Source organism: Anomalospiza imberbis, chromosome 1 (genome assembly GCF_031753505.1).
Source record: "Anomalospiza imberbis isolate Cuckoo-Finch-1a 21T00152 chromosome 1, ASM3175350v1, whole genome shotgun sequence".
Lineage (NCBI taxonomy): Eukaryota > Metazoa > Chordata > Aves > Passeriformes > Viduidae > Anomalospiza > Anomalospiza imberbis.
This window is the reverse complement of record NC_089681.1, coordinates 47,464,843-47,481,169: the sequence shown is the minus strand read 5'-3', so window position 1 is coordinate 47,481,169 and position 16,327 is coordinate 47,464,843. Positions and strand designations below refer to the sequence as shown.

General features: G+C 42.7%; 1 long non-coding RNA gene across 1 annotated transcript; it reads left to right on the top strand.

Annotated features, from left to right (window-relative positions):
* The first annotated feature begins 2,847 nt into the window (after positions 1 to 2,847).
* Positions 2,848 to 11,007, top strand: LOC137474330 (uncharacterized). Its single transcript, XR_010999304.1, has 3 exons — positions 2,848 to 2,989; positions 5,951 to 6,109; positions 10,772 to 11,007. It is a non-coding gene; the product is annotated as an uncharacterized lncRNA (long non-coding RNA).
* Positions 11,008 to 16,327: the final 5,320 nt, after the last annotated feature.

Sequence of the window (16,327 nt, the reverse complement as noted above, 5' to 3'; positions counted from 1 at the left end):
ATTGCACCAGTCCTTCCCATTAGCCCCTCAGCATTCAAGATACATTCATTCATAGTTTAGTTTCCTGCTCCAAACATGTTTACTTTGGGAAAACTGATCTTTATTTTCCATCTAAATGAAGCCCAGTTGTGTCATGTCCACCAAAAGAACAATCTGGCTTAAAGCAGCTTTAAGAAAACCACTATCTGATGTCCATAAATCTCTGTCTATGCCATAACCACTTTAAGTCAGGAAGCAGTGGGTGTGCTCAAAACAACACATAAAGATAAAAGATTTCCAGCGCCAAGAACGTGGATGTATTTTGGAAGAAAACACAGGGGGCATTCAGTGCAGGAAGAGATGAAAACATGCATCAGGCTGTGGAGCCTGCCATGCCACAGCTCACACACTCCGGCTCTCCGGGGAAGCCACATCTTCAGATGGAGCAATGGAGGCACTGGAGGCGCCTGTCCTTTGGCACACACACAGAGGGAATGGCTGCTGCTTTATACACTTCTTTGTCTTGCAGCAGAGCAGCGTCTATTCCTCTGTTCTCTAGGAGCTGAAAGAACACATCAGAGAACAGACCCCAGCCCCTTCCCTTTTCCAAGGGTGGATGTTGAACAGTTCCTGGAGATGGAAGAGGATTTGGCCATCTGGCTATGTTGCACTCCTGGACTCCCATGGGGATCTACCCTCATCCCCTCCTGAGCAGAAAGGGTGTTGCCACAACAAAACTCTTACAAGCTGGTCACACTTTTACCCTGTAACAACCCTAGAAAAGCCATTACAACAGGTGATGCTGGAATAATTCCATCAAGGTCAAGGATATTTCTATCCCTTGCCCAGCATGTGTAAGTTGGAAGGGAAGAGAGGTCATTGCTCTCTGTTATATGTATACCTGGTTATCCACCTACTTCTACATCTTACTGCTAGTTTTTCTTTTATTTACAGTGCAGAAAAAAAACTAAAACACACACCAAAAAAAAAAAAAAAAGAAGAAAACTAAACAAGACCAAAATAACAACAACAACAACAACAACAACAACAATAATAATAATAATAATAATAACAACTTTTTAAAAAAACCCAACCAAACTAAAAAAAAAAAAGTAAGTATACATCCACTGGAGCAGTCTTCTTCTCCAAGAGATATCATGATATGCACTTACAGGAAAGAGAATCAATCCTCTGACTGTGTCCTTGATTAAAAGTCATTACTTTTTTCAAGCCATAATGATATGTAGGGCAGCAAGTAACCAGTTTAGAGGGTATTTTCACTCAGAATGGTAGGCATATCACCTCTGTCTTTTACTATCCATGCTACTTACACAGCTTCTTTCATGCTGGAGTATCCTAAAACTAGTCATATTGCAAAGTGCTTGCAACCTGAGTTCTACAGTCTATGTATTTTGTTTGCCATTGGCCTTCCTCAGACAACTTTTTTTGTTCTTCATTGTTCTTTTGGGAGGGAAGCGGAAAGTACATGGAGGGCTGCAGCTCTCCTGTCACCCCTTGCCAGAAGGGAAAAGGCAATGGCAGAGGGCCCCAACAAAGAACGTTGCTTTAGCTTGGAGAGTGTGTGTCCCATGCTGTGCCACTGAGAGGTTGCACAGTGTTAGCAGGCTGTGGTGGCAGCCTGCTTTGGGGAAATGGATGTTCCAGCAGTGTTCCCAGGTCACCCCTTAGGACACAGGCATGATTATGCACAGACTCTGCCTTTCAAAATGTGGATGGGAATGGTGGTGCTTACGAGAAACCACTGGAAATCCTGTCCTCAGTAAATACATTTTTTAAAAATTAATTATAGAAAAGCAGTGGTTTTGTGTGATCTTTGTACATACTTGTTGTCTCTAACACAGGTTATAAAGGCTTTGGGCAGGAGCTTTCTCTGCTTGCTCTCTCCAACTCCATGTCCAGATATGGCTGTGAAACCAACTGCATTAAACCATAATGGATTCTGACAGGCTGGTCCAAGAGCATCATGCTCAGTACCTAGCATCTCTGGGGGAAAACTGAAAAGCAAAAAGGTCTTTCTGGGCACAGCACCTGCTCTCTGGCCTCCCTAAAGTTACCCATTTCTTGCTGCTACACAATTGCTTTCCAAAGCCAGAGAAAATAAGTTATGCATTTAGGGACACTTATGCAACCTAAACAATCCAGCATAATTCTAGTGAGCTCAGCCACAGTAGTGACTGCTGCCAGGTGTCCAGTCAGAGTAATTAACAAACACAAGAGAGCAGAGCTCATGGAAGCAAGGGCAGGCAGTATGTTAAAGACACGAAATCAGCCAGACTAAGCCTGGCTCTTCCCTAAGAGCAAGAGCAAAGCTCTGTCCCCCGGAGCCTTCTAAAGCTGAAGCTTACAATAATAATGAAATCTCCATGGGCCCAAATGAGCCTCCCACACACATCTTGGGTAGGAGCTTACCACACAAGGAGTCCTGCTGAAATTAATGGGCTGTGTGTGGATTACAAGATGCTATTTGGAATAATTGAGGGTGACCTCACAGATATTTTCCCATTGTTTTTCCCATTGTTTTTCCCATTGTCCATTCAGGATACCTGGCTTTTAGTTTAACTGTGTTCCTTCATGAAGGAAATGAAACACAAGGAAGGAGAGAGAAGAAAACATATTTTTTGTGGAGAAGCACGGTGTAATGGCTGAAGCAGAAGACTTGGTGCCCAGCCTTGGCCCTCCCACTGACTCCTTATTTTATCTTGATGCAGTTATCCTTTCTCAGATCTGCCATCCCTCTGCCAAGCAGAGCCTGTCAGTCGGGCATCTAAGTGTGATTTGATGTCACAGTGGCGACATGGGGCTTGAGAGGATCCCCCAGGATCCCGCTGCCCATGCATCGCTCCGTGCGGGTGCAGTTCCTGAAATGGGTGATGTGGCTGTAGCTGCGAAGGAGGCAACAGCAGCGGCCTTTTCCTGTTTGCTTTATTCCCAGGGGTTATTTCTGGGCGGGAGGGAGGCTGCACTGTGATGTCAGTGTGTAAACAGGGAGGTGAGTGTCGTCAGGGCTCGGGGGGTGGAGATGAAGGCACGTCTGGAGGTGGGGGGACGGGGGGGGGGGGCAGGAAAAAAATCAGCTCAGATAAAGAAACATAAGGGAAATGGCAGTGGAGCCACGGAGGAGGCGGCGGAGGGGGGAAAAGGCTGCCGTCCCCATGTAAATCGTTTGGGAAAACAGTGCACCGCCCTCCGTTAATTCCCCTGATTAAAACCGCATTAGTTTGTAGGTGTCAGGGACAGGCAGCTGTTTTCAAGGAAGCCCTGGCTCCACCAGGTCCTTCCTCGCCGGGCAGCGGCGGCTCTATCTGGAGGTAAATGTCAGCGAGGCGCGGAGCTCGCCGGCGCTTGTCCTCCTCCTGACAGGCCCTGGCCAATGTCCTGCTGCTGAGGGTCGTGGTAATTTACGTCCCTTCTGTGTACATTAACTTATCTGCAGCAGAGCTGGCGGGGCTCTTTCAGCCAGGCTGTCTCCTCCGCAGGCTGGGAGACTTTTCCTGCCTGTGGGACCCGAAGCGAGGACCGGCTGCGCGCCCCTGCCAAGTTCCTGCACCGGACCAACAACAACAAGAGCGCCGCGGAGCCGGCGGCACTCGCCCCGACCCCCCGGCATCGCCCGAGCCCCGCGGGGGACACTCGTGTCCTGCGGCCCCGGGAGCCCGGCGACAGGGCAGCCAGGCGGCCGCCGAAATCCAGGCACTTGCTTGTAAGCCCCCTCCTCCGCCCCGACTGTCCTCCCTGGGTCTATTCTGCTGTTGCTGCAACAGCTGAAATGGTTATTTATTATTTGCGGCTCCCACGGGGCTCCTTTCCCACCCCTCCTCCCCTGCCTCCGTGGAAGTAAGCAAGCAGCCTTCTCATGCAGGAGGCAGATATTTCCCACTGGGCTGCAAATTTTGGTGGCCTGGCTGGGGTGACTATATCCTTGTGCTTTGCCCGGGAAGCATGTTAATACACAGGTACGCTGCTATCAGCAGCAAGATCACTCTGCCTGAGGAGAGAGTGCAGGCATGCAGGCACTATCTCAGTTTTCCTCTGGGCATAGTTTTTTTTTCACATACAACAGGACATTCCCTCACATCCATGTAGTTAGTTTCTGTATCATCCCAATGTGCACAGCTGAACACATTTAATCATCCAGCATCTCCAAGGAGGTCTCTCTGATTTGGAAGTTTTGGGGGCCATTGCATTCATTCACTTTTTGTGTGATTATTCCCTTGTGGATCACTGAGGTCTTATTAGAAACCATAAAGGATGAAGCTAATTCTGCCTGTCTTTGGCTAGGTTAGGCAAGGTTGCCCATCATCATTATGGAACTCGCAAAAATAATGAGAGCAGAAAACAGCGGTGGCAAAGACCACATTGTCCAGCAGCCTGAACCCATGCCAGTTCACCCAGAAAGAGTTGATCTGCCAACCTAATTGCTAGTAGGAAAAAGGGGGAAAAAAGAGTTGATATTTTTAACATATCAGAAAATGTGCCCCTTGCACAGTCTTTCAGGATCTCCTGAATGCCCCCCATCAGGTGGCTTGCTTTGCTAGATGTAAAGGGCCACTGTTGTATGAGGCTGTATCAGAAAGCCACCTATGCTCTTTTGAAGTGCCACAGTAATGTGAACAATCACAAATTACCTTTCTTCTTCACAAGGTCTGAAAATTGTACCTAATTAGGAGCTTTTGGCTTGATCCTCCCATCATGTGCTTTCATGTGCATCTCAGCCTAGTGATGCCTGGGTGTAGCTGGCAGGTACAATAATGAGTGTGAGGAAGATGATGGGTAACAATGTTACATTCTCAAAGCTCTTGGTGAGGATTAAGCTACTAAAAATAATAGAAAAAAAAAAACTTATCAGGATTATGGCTAAAGGCTGTATATCCTTTTTCTAGCTCTACTCAGAAGCTGCAGGTCACCCATTAGCAAGGGTGAAGCTATGATGAGATGAACAACCTCAAATCAAGGGACAGGACCCATAACAGTACTGCGAAATACAAGACCTGAGTTTACTGCTAAATGGTCAAATGCTGTGATTCTAAGACCCTTGTTGGGAGACATTGAAAAGGTGGCTTGTGGCTTAGCTGGTGGCTAAGAATCCACTGAGTTCTTAGGTATATCTATAGCCCAAAGTTAGGCACCTACAGCATCTGTATGAGGCATTTAGACCGTTAAGCAGCTCAGTTCTGGCTACCTCCCCCAGTCAGGAAAAATACCCAGGGGAGGACTTTGATTTAAGCTCTGCACATTTAGAGATTAAGACATGGTTTAAAAGGTAAGACTCTAAGTTCATCTGAAAGAAGAGGGCCATTTTCTAACGACAGTCCTTTTTTACATAGCTTTAGGGCAGTGACAGAAGCAGTAGAATCATGTTTGGAATTATCACTCTGGATATTTAGGCATTTTTATGCTGAGAATTTCTTGTAGCAAGTACTAGACCCTGGTTCTGCTTCCTTAGGCCAGCTCCATAACCACTGGGCAGGTACCCCTTTTTTGTCCTCACCTCTATACTGTGAAAGTAGATACATTTTCCTCCTAATTTAGGTACATCACTGGTTATAAAAATAAAAATATCAAAATATTCCTAAGACTTGATGGGATTTTTGTGAAATTCACTGTGATAAAGACTGTGCTGTTTGCACCATTTTGACTGAAAGCTCACTAATATTTTAAAAATTCAGGCTTTGCTTATAGATTTTTTAAAAATATGGTTCAGTCAAAACACAGAGGTGAAGCCTCCACAGGATTTTCTACATTTTGTTGTAGAGGTCATAACACATGAGAATAGGCTTTTCTGTGGAAAAGCTGACAGATTTTTTCCATGTGTAGGACTCTCTTTGTCAGTTTTATGCTGAAATGACACAAACACTTGAATCATGAAGCACATCCCTTCCTTCAAGCACTTCCAAGTCATCATTTGCCTGTGTACACTACTGTGTTAAATCTGGCCTTATGAGTTTTACAGATGGACAGGAACAAGGAGTGGAGGATGATGGACACCCAGGGCCAGAACAGAAATAGAAGGAAATGGCCAGCTTGGAGTCTAAGCAGACATGGATATGTGTTTCTCTCTGGAAACCACTAGAACACATCAAAGAACAGATTTAATCACGTACAACTGAGTGTGACCAAATGTCTCTTGAGTACTCCTCTCCTGAAACTCTAGAAAAAAATTCAAAACAGCCTTTTTTTTTCCCTGATGAGCATCACACAGTCCTTGTGCCAGTCTTTCTTAAGACAAAAATCACCGCCAAGCCATAGGTCCAACGTTATGCATACAACATAACTTTACAGCCACTTGATGCAAATAATTTTTGTTAAGGAAGAGGAACAGAGAAAAGCTAACAACTTTGCCTGTTTGAAATAGATGTTTTCATATATTTAAGTTTTACAATGAGCCTTAGAAGAAGAGCAACTAGGGTTAGTTAGAAACATATAGAAATGTATAGATCTAGATATCTCTCTGTTCAAGATAAACATTACTGCAAGTATGCAGTGCCCGCACTGCCCATTCTTCCAGCTAAATCAAAACTCCTGTTAGATTCTGGTTTTAGTTCTTACAGCTGTGCCTCCCAGAATCATGTGATTTTATGAAAATGTCAGCTTTTCCATCTTCATGTTTGCAGTGGAAATCATGAATATATGTTCCTGTGGGCTGCTGCATCAGGATGCAGGGAACAGGCCCATTCTAACAATAATTTAAAATATCCTGATGCTTAAGAGAATGTCACAAATAAGGTTAGAAATATGATGATTAGCACCATTTTCTGTTAAATTATGAGTGTCCATTAAAGTTCTTCTCCTGCCTACAGGCAGCAGCAAGGGAATAAACTGAGCATCCCACACTTTCCTTTCTCATCCTGTCTATGATGCTGGGAGTCATGAATATCCCTTGATCAAGTCACATACAGGATGAGATACCAAAGGACTGATTCTTACCCTTTGATTCCTTGTTTTCATTTTACTATAAAAGACCCTTATCTTTGTGAAGCAAGAGTGGGATTCCTTCCATTGGCACACACACCGAGCAGAGACATCTGTGGCTCTGACAGGGTCTTGCAAGCTTGTCCCACCTATCAATCTGGACCCAGATGTATTTGCACAGACCTGTTGATTTTGCACACAGTACCAGTTGAAATTTGAAACTTTCCAAAAATCATACAAAGAAAAGAACATTTCTGTCTGTAGTACTGTCTGTAGTACTTTTATGGCAAGTTTCATAAACCCTTCCAACATTGTTTGTAGTTGAAACACTGGCAAGCTGGTTTTTTTTGTCCTTTTCTTTTTTCTCTTTCTTCTAGTGACATTGCCAAGCTGTGTTCTAATCTGGTGGGCACTGGGAAAATGAAACAAAAAATAGTTGAAGGGCTTATGGTAAGCTTGAGTCTTTCTGAGTCAAGGACGTGTGCTGTGAAGCAGTCAGAAATCCAAGAGCTCTCTCCCAGTGCATGCTCTTTGCCATCGAGGGGGCTATGTCATTTCTTTGAAGCAGGCTCTATTTTGATGGGCAAGACACCAGAGGATGACGTAAACCTCTAAGGATGATTACTTGGGTCCTGTGTCCATCTTAGTCTGAAAAAAAAGCCTTGAGAAATCTTTGGAGCTGCTGCTTTTTTGTCTGTAAGCAATGAAAAGAAGGGAGATGTTACAGAGCAACTGAGTCAAATGACAGGCATTTTGCTAGGAAGAAGTTCCTTATGATGTTTGCTTGTCCTCAGTACAGCTGGTTTTCCATTTTCGATGTGGAGGTCTTCAGATAGAAGTGCCAGCCTGGGGGACACTATGCCAGATCTTGACCACATCATGTGCAGTTTGTCTTGATCTGACACTGTGAGTTCAGGGCTCTCCCCAGCATGCTGGTGGTCCTCAGGGCTGTCACCCACATGGGGCTGGATGGCCAGGCCTCTGGCTGGGCTTTGCAGCTTCTAAGGCACATTTGGGAATGACAGGGATGCTACGTGCTTTCCCTCAGCATCTCGGGCAGCTGGATCCACATGAGCACAGAAGCCAGGGAGGGTCTGCAATAACCCTCTGCACAAGCCCCATTGCAATGGTCTGAAGATTTTGACAGTCACTTAGTGAGCCTCTTGGTGCTCTTTTCCTTTTGATAATGACAAAAAGAAAGATAAATAAATTGAAACATTGCTGAGATTCGTCATGTGTCATAAACCTCTAATCTTAATCTCTGTCTTTTCAACCAATAAGGCTTGATTCCTCATATTCCTCCTACGCCTGCCCACCATTCCTGTTCCCAGAACAAAGCCCCCAAATTCCCATCAGTCTTGTGGCAGAGTACCAAGATCAAACAAATAATATGAGAATTTTTCCAGTTTCCCAAAATTATTCACAATGTGACAATAGCTGTACATAACAAAACAAAGTCATACTCATGCTAAAATATTGGTGTTAAGGTTTATTTATCCTATTTAATTCTGTACACAGTCCAATATTACATTTGTTATGGAAGTATCTGAGCCTCTTGCAGTGATGCATTCAGGAATGTCTCCCTCTTCCTACAGCAGAAAATGTATAGGGAAAGGTAATATAGAAATAGACACAAAGACAGATGCAATACAGAAAGTGTCACTGGTACCAACAGTGGAGAGCTGTAAGATCAGCTTTTGGAGAGGTCATTTAATTCCCTGCCACTGGTCAAGACCTGAAAAGTCCCTGCTTTCTGTACAGTTTTCCCTTTCTTAACAGGGTCCTGTTAAAGGATCTTTGACCACAACTTTTGTCCCAGAGCTTAACTGCATGACTTTTTAGGCTCTCCACTCAGGCCAAGAGGACATAGAGATAGTTCATAAAACCATGAACTTGATTCAAATTCTGATTGGACACCATTCAAAGGAGTAGAGGACAAATATGAGAAATCTGGAATAGCCTCAGCAGTTGAGAAAATGCAGGACCAGTTTCTGCACACGTTGATTCACTGAAGGCTTTCTTCCTTGCTGTATCCTGGCCAGGAAGTGGCACAGGCATGAATAACTGGAGCCAGACCAGTGACTGTCAGAGTGGGAGAAAATATCTTGAACAGCTCCAGACAGAACTGATCATTACTCTTGCCAAACCTTTTCAAGAGCCCTCTCTATAAGAATAAAAAAGAAACTAAAATACACGGCACATTACTGAGGATAGCTGTAAGTAGCATCACTAGCCATAGAGAGAAAAACAGAAATGTTAAGGCAAAGCACAAGTCCCAAGGGATGCAAAGTAAAAATGAAGCATTATTCTGCAAGTTAGATCCAAGATAGTTCTTTATTTTGGTCTTCACTAAATAGAATGAACGGTGAACAAATGTTGACTGCAGCTAACTCCACTGGCAAAAAAAAAGCATTTGTTAAAAGTTTTTAGTACACCATTAGTCAGGGGTAAAGTAGAAAATGCCAGATTGTTACCTCTTATGAAGGTAATCCATATTGACCCATATTGTCAAATGGGTTTCACTTGATTAAATTTACTACAACAAATTTGGACTCAGTATCAGTGATCCAAGAACTCCAGATAGATGGAAGAAGTGATAGAGTACCAAAAAAGAGCAAACATAGCACTTTTTTTTTTTTTTTTTTTACATAAGAAGTCCACAAACCATGGCCTGCCTTCTTTATTTTAATTTCCAGAAAAATAATAGAGCCTAATGCTCTACATGTAGAGTATAGTATAGCCATATATATAGCCAGAAGATCAGATGACAAACAACTTAAGAGATAATAGCTGCACAGGAGCATGGTTTTGTCAAACAAACACTAGCTCTCTTAAGCCTAACTCAATTTTCCTGTCTAGCAGGATATGGGTCTTTGTGAGCTGATGTCACATATCTGGATGCTAGCAAGGCTTTTGACACTGTGTCATGTGACAGCTTCCTAAGGAAATTATAAGAAAACATGAGCTCAAAACTATTGTAAAGCAGGTGCTCAGCCACTTGGAAAATTTACTTAGCAAGTAGCTGGGAACAAGTCATTGCCAGACTGCAAAGTTTCTTTGTAGTTCCACAGGGGTTCCAACTTGGGAAAACATTTTTATTAAAAACTTGGAAAATATCAGAAAGGATTTTGCACTTCTTGGAAGATGCTGGAAACATTTGGGAGGTTAGATCAGAATTCAAAACATCTTTACACATTGAAGAAGCAGTGTTTAAAATAACATTATCAGTAAGGACTTGAGTAAAGTACTACAGCTAGAAAGACATTTTCAGACAAAATGCAAGTGCAGGGAAGAACTGAATAGACAACAGTTCTTCCAAAACTGAACTAGAGGATGTGGGGGACCACACATAAAGGGTGAGTCAATTTTATGACATTAATGTAAAAAACTCATCTAAATTATGGGGATTTTTAGAAGGGAATATTTTATTTAAGACTAAAAGAAATCCCTCCACTCTGCTCAGCATCTAGAAAGCATCTGTAAAGAACTGTGCCCATATTGAACAGACATTTCATAAAAGACTTGGACAAACTGGGAAAAGTAATGAATAATCAGAGGTTTAGACAACATGACTTATAGAGGAAGAATGACAAAAATATGGTCTTGTTTAGTCCAGAGGGAAGATGTGAAAATACATTTGAAATACATAAAATGCAGCTGCAAAGAAAGAGTAAAAATGAAAGTTCTTTCTGTCCATTAGATAGATAAAATGAGAAATGTTAGGTGAAAATGCAGTGTGGGATGTTTTTCAATGATACAATGAAAATTTCCGAATGGTGAGGGCAGTTAAACGCTGACGCAGAAAGCAAAAACTACTGTGGGCTAGTGATGATCAAGGATACTGTGTGCTCCTCTCTTGTAGTCCAGTCACAAGGCTTCCTTCAGTTCAGTGGTGCCTAAGGTTCTGAGAACAATGAGAACACAAGAGCACCCTTAGTGCATGGGAGTGACTGACCAACTCTGGTTCATGCCTCCCACCAAGAGGAGCACATCTCATACCAGCTCTTCAAAATCTTTATTCTGTCCATATTTTCTGGATCATGACAGCCTTCAGCTTCCAGCCAATAGCTCTAATCTATGTACTGCTCTCATCCAGATAAAGTCACCTTAGTCACATTAACTAAAGAGCAGGACAGTACCACAAGAAGGTGGATCAGAACTATCTGGGTGTTCCAAGAGTTGGAACATCATCCAGCTGGCAGGAACATACTGAATAGCAGAAGAGGAAGAATTGATCCTTGGGGGGGGGGGACTTGATAAGTGCTGCTGTCTTCCAACAGCAGAAACAGCTTTCTGCATCTAGCAGTCACAGCCATCCCTTCAAGAGGGACCTGGCCATTTGTTACATTACCCTGTCCCACTGTTAACACTCTGAAGTGAAACAGGAGTATCTTCAGGTCAAGAGTGTAAAATGTTGAAGAAAGGTCCAGGAGGATGAAAATGGATGGCTGTTTTTCTATCTATTGACAAGGAGATCATCTGTCAATGCCACTAAAGTGGCTTCACTTCAGTGTCTTGGCCTCAATCCAAATTGACCTATCTCTCATACTTATTATCCCTACTAGATACAAATGTACAGGCCATATTTCATTTTCCCATCAGATACTGACCTGAACAAAAGGACATCTATTCTGATATACAGTATGCCTATAGTCAGTATATGCTCTGTACTTCTTTCTCCCCACTGGATGGTTAGTTTTTTGTAGAGAGTAGATGTGCTAGCCAGCTTATTTCAGGAGCAACACATCTCACAGTTCTACAGGGAAATCAAATTATCCTGCTGGAAATAAAGCTGAACTAAATTATCCAATAAGTGAATGCCAACACTGGAATATTTGTAAGCACTTTTAGGTAATTCCTTAAAAAAAGAGAGATCCATTACGCCCTAACCTGCACTTTGTCACCAGTGTTGTTCCACTGTCAAGGTAAAGAACTGAGGAATGTCCGCAGACTTGTTATGACATTAATCATATTAAGCAAGTTATGTGAACAACAACTGCAATTAAACTGTAGCAATCAAAGTCATAGGAAGCATTTACATTTTGGAAGACCATAAAGTGGTATGTTTTACTTAGAAATAACAAAGGTTGTGTCAATCTGTGAGACAGGAGCTATATACACACCCTTCCTGAAAACTATATCTCGGGCAGAATTTGTCTGCATCTCCACTGAAGAGTCGGAGAGTTCAACAAGGAACTAAAACTTGACCCTGGTACATAGTGATATAACCTCTTCAGACTCTAATGAAGTATAAACAATCCAAACTTATCTCCTAGCATCCACTTTTCATATGGCTACCAGAAAAATGCCGAGCAAATAGTCAAGGTAAATAAATTTTAGGCTCCTTGTACAGAGCTATAATGCCTCCCAAACTGCTCTTTCACCACTGGGAATAATGATGGGCTGACACGATACACTGATTGCAGACACATCTGCACTGAGGAAATAAGATTTTTTTTCCCCACTGGGTTTCACATTTCTATGTGAGAAGTCTGAATGGTGAAGTCAAGATTCCTGTTCTAATCTGGGGTTGCGTAGTTGCTCCAGAGAGCTCAGGTTTGTACTTAGGGCAAATGAGAAATAGATCTTATGCCACCCCACCCAGACCCTGGTGACAACCAAATCCTCACAGACTTTTAAAGCATTCAGGGCTTGGGCATACCATAAGAATATTTTGAATACAAACCTTCCATGACTATACACAGCAAAATCAATGTCAGAATACTGGACTTCTAGCTTCCAGTCATAAAGATGATCACCAAGTATGACTGAAAAGTTCTTCATATATTCTACTTTGCAACACGCTTTTCAGGGTTAACATTACGAAAACCAACTTGTTCATGTACTACTTTGCAGCATCAGATGAGATCCTTACAAACAGAAATGAATAATGTGCATATGGCTACACTTAGGCATGCATCTGTCCAAGGCATCTGTATGAGGAAAGAAACTTTTGAAACAGGAAGATTCATTAACTTCACTACCGGCATTTAGTCTAGGAAGATGCTTCCCATTACTCCAGGATTTGGCAAATTCAGGAGCAGAGTGTGTTAGAATTTCATCTGCTCTGGCCTCCTGTCACCAAAGCTTAGTTCTTTTCTTTACTATACTAAATAATTTTGAATGCACAGAGCAGCGATATTCCAAAGACGATAATAACTTCCTTGGCTCTCCACTGCTCAGTAAGCACACAGTGCTGTAGGTACTGATGTGGTGATTACAGCTGCCTTTCAGCTGCAGGTCAGCCAGACCTGCTCAGTGGAGTCACTGCTCTCTGGCTCCCCAGCTTCAAGGACACTACTAACAATCTTTTTCTCTGAGGTTGAGCTGGCCTACTGCCACTGTAAACACAAAATCTCACTTACATGGTTGAAAGATTAAATATCTGATTAAAATTTCTGGCTGATAATTTGTTGAACTTGGCCATAGGGGTATATTCAATGCTACATGCTCAGGAGTAGGGGGAGAAGAGAAAAGGGGATGTCGTATTTCACGAAAATGCAAGCAAGTCACTTCTCAGCTGAAGATCAAGATGTAGGATATGATTTGGCCTCATGCAAAGCAAGAGGTGGACTGTATTTGGGCAAGTTGTCCTCCTTGGAGCAGCCTCTGCAGTAGCACAGCTCCGTGTAACCAAACCATGGTGTGAATTCACTGCAGCCACTTTTGAGATGCAGTGCCCGATTCCATGATTTACATGGCTGTAAAATGTTGCCAGAGGCAGAATGTAGGGATAGTCTGTAGTTGAGGCTGAATTCAGCATGGGATGTCAGTGGGTTAGACCAAGAACTTCTCAGTCTCCATGAAAGCTCAAGGTACCACCAGAGCCCTGGTTCATGACACTTAGGAAATCACACAGGGGTTTCTGCGGGCAGACATATCAGTCTCCCTACCCAGCTTCTTCAGGGTTTGTCTGTAGTAAAGAGACCTGGGCAACCCACTCCCTTTGTCACAGTCCTTGAAGAGGCTGGGGAGTGCTCAGCTGGCAGCACCTGCTCAGAAACATCAGGCAAGATCTACAGGTCATAATAAAATAAAATGAATGGTTTTGGGTTTTTTATTACAGGGCACAGGCAACTCTGAACTGATTTGTTGTTTTTTTCAGAGACATCAAGCAGCTCCATCCTAATTGCAAGTCTGACCCTTTCTGAATCTCTGGGGAAAAAACTGAATCTTTTATAATGGGAAAACTTAGGCAACATTAATATAGGAACTTTTGGTGCTCCTGTACTAAGTCTTTATTGTTGTGGCTTAATTTGACATGATGGCCTCAGCGTTGAGCCTCATATTATTTCCTTGGAGTTGTTCTGACAGGATAGGAGCCTCAATCAAGAATGTTTCCCCACCGACGTTATAATTCACATAATAAGTATCAGAAAAAAAAACCAATCTACTTATAGCAAGGACTGCAAATCCCCCATCACTTCTGCAGCCAAAATTCACTGATGCGGATATGCTTAGACAACTACAGATTATATAAAAGCCATGGGTTTGTCCTGACAGTTCTGGTCTGTTTTGCCCATACACCTGTGGAGACCTAGTACAGTATATGACTCCCCAAGCAAGACTTTCCAGCATTATTTTTAGCATATTCTTTAGTTGTCGTGTTCCTTTTGGACTCTTTTCACTGCAGCCTTTGTAGAGACTTAACACTGCAACAATTCCTCATACCAACCGCATTGCCTCTTACTCTGTGTAGACGTGATCGGGCTATGTTTTTCCAATTGTGTGCAAATCCCTGGCATGTGTTTTATCTCTTCAGATTCAGTACAGTGAAGATAGATCCTGAACAATCTTAGCTCAGCCTGGGCAATGACCAATTTGTCTTAATTGGTGAGTGAAAGCTCATGGCATTTCTTCTGTTCCCAGCATCAGGTTTCATTCAACAAAATCAATGAGACACATCCATGTACTTAGAGTTAGTAAGTATGTTTTTGAATTGGGGCCTGGTTGTTCTTCAGAGCAAATATTGACATTTCTCCCCGAACTGGCTTTCCTTAGCACATTTGTGCCAATAAATGTCACTGCTCAAATGGTAAACAAAAGTGAAAATACAGTCAAAGCAAATTAATTCAAGCAGATATCCCCAGGCAACGTTTTGCTCTGCCACCAGATGGCTGCAGGCAGTGACTGGGAGGGAACACTCTGTGCAAGTTAATGGCAAGAAATTTCTAAATGCTGAGGGGCTGGGAGCACTGGGGAGCTCTTCACAGCCACTCCACCACTGGCAAGACATGAGACTTGACCTTTCCAGGGTTCAAGCACACAGAAAAGCTCAAATAAAATGAAGAACACAGGGGGCAGCAGTGGAGGCAACCAGCAAACCCTTTAGTGTTTACCACCCACGATTAAATCTCTCCTGCAAATGGGAGAAAACTAGGGAAAATTCCAACAGGCAAGCTGGGGGCTGAGCTTCTATTGCTGCCACTGCATAAAATTAATTATCAAGGTATTGCCCATGAAATCCTTGTAGCCTGTAAAGGCTTTTGCAGTGGTAACCCAAGAGGTAGTTTCCATTGTGGTACTATTATAAATCTAAAAGGCTCAATTTTTCTATGAAGGCCCCAGCAAAGCATCCTACTGCTCAGGTGAATATTCATCAGAAAATCTTGAAGGCTCCCATTCAGAAAAGACTTTTTGTTTTGCTTTTCATTGGCCTACATTCCTTCATAATTTTGTCATGTCCTGTTATATTTATCCCAGCAGTTGCCATACCCCAGAATGGCTGGGCAAGCCTGGTCTTCTATCACTCCCAGAGATGAAAAAGATGCTGGACTATGCTGCTTGGAGCTCTCTGTACAAGGAAGGGGAAACCTGAAGTGCAGAAGGAAAGCAGAGCAGCAGACTCAGCATCACGCTTCTGAGCAAAATATGCAACTTGATAGCCCAAAAATGTCATTGGCTGGAAGGCAGCCATTTACTTTTAAGAGTATTTAAAGTATGTTAACTACAGACCAAAAGAATACATTGTAAACACAACATAATAACTCCTCTAACAGAGGAGAGAGGTTTTTTATTTACCTACCAGAGACATTTGATTATCAAGCAAAATTGCCTTATGAAAAGAAAAGCACTCCATCACTTTGCAGCCTCGAGTGCCAGCATACCACATACAACTTTAATGTGGTCTGTACCGGTTTAGAGGTCACTTAAAAGGTAACTGTTTCAAAAAATGCATTCATATAAATGTATGTTTTAATGCCTTTTGTGTGAAATGCTGAAGTTCAGTCTTGAATGCCTGTGCTCATGAAAGATCATGTAGTATTTTTAGCAGGGTTAAAAGGGGTAATCCTGGTCAAATTCCACTTTGAATACTTACACTTGGCCTACTTTAATTCTCCTGAAGTTTCAACTGTACATTGTGTTCTCCCTGGCTTTTTCTCTAATGTGTCAGCACTACCTAGATATGACTGCATTT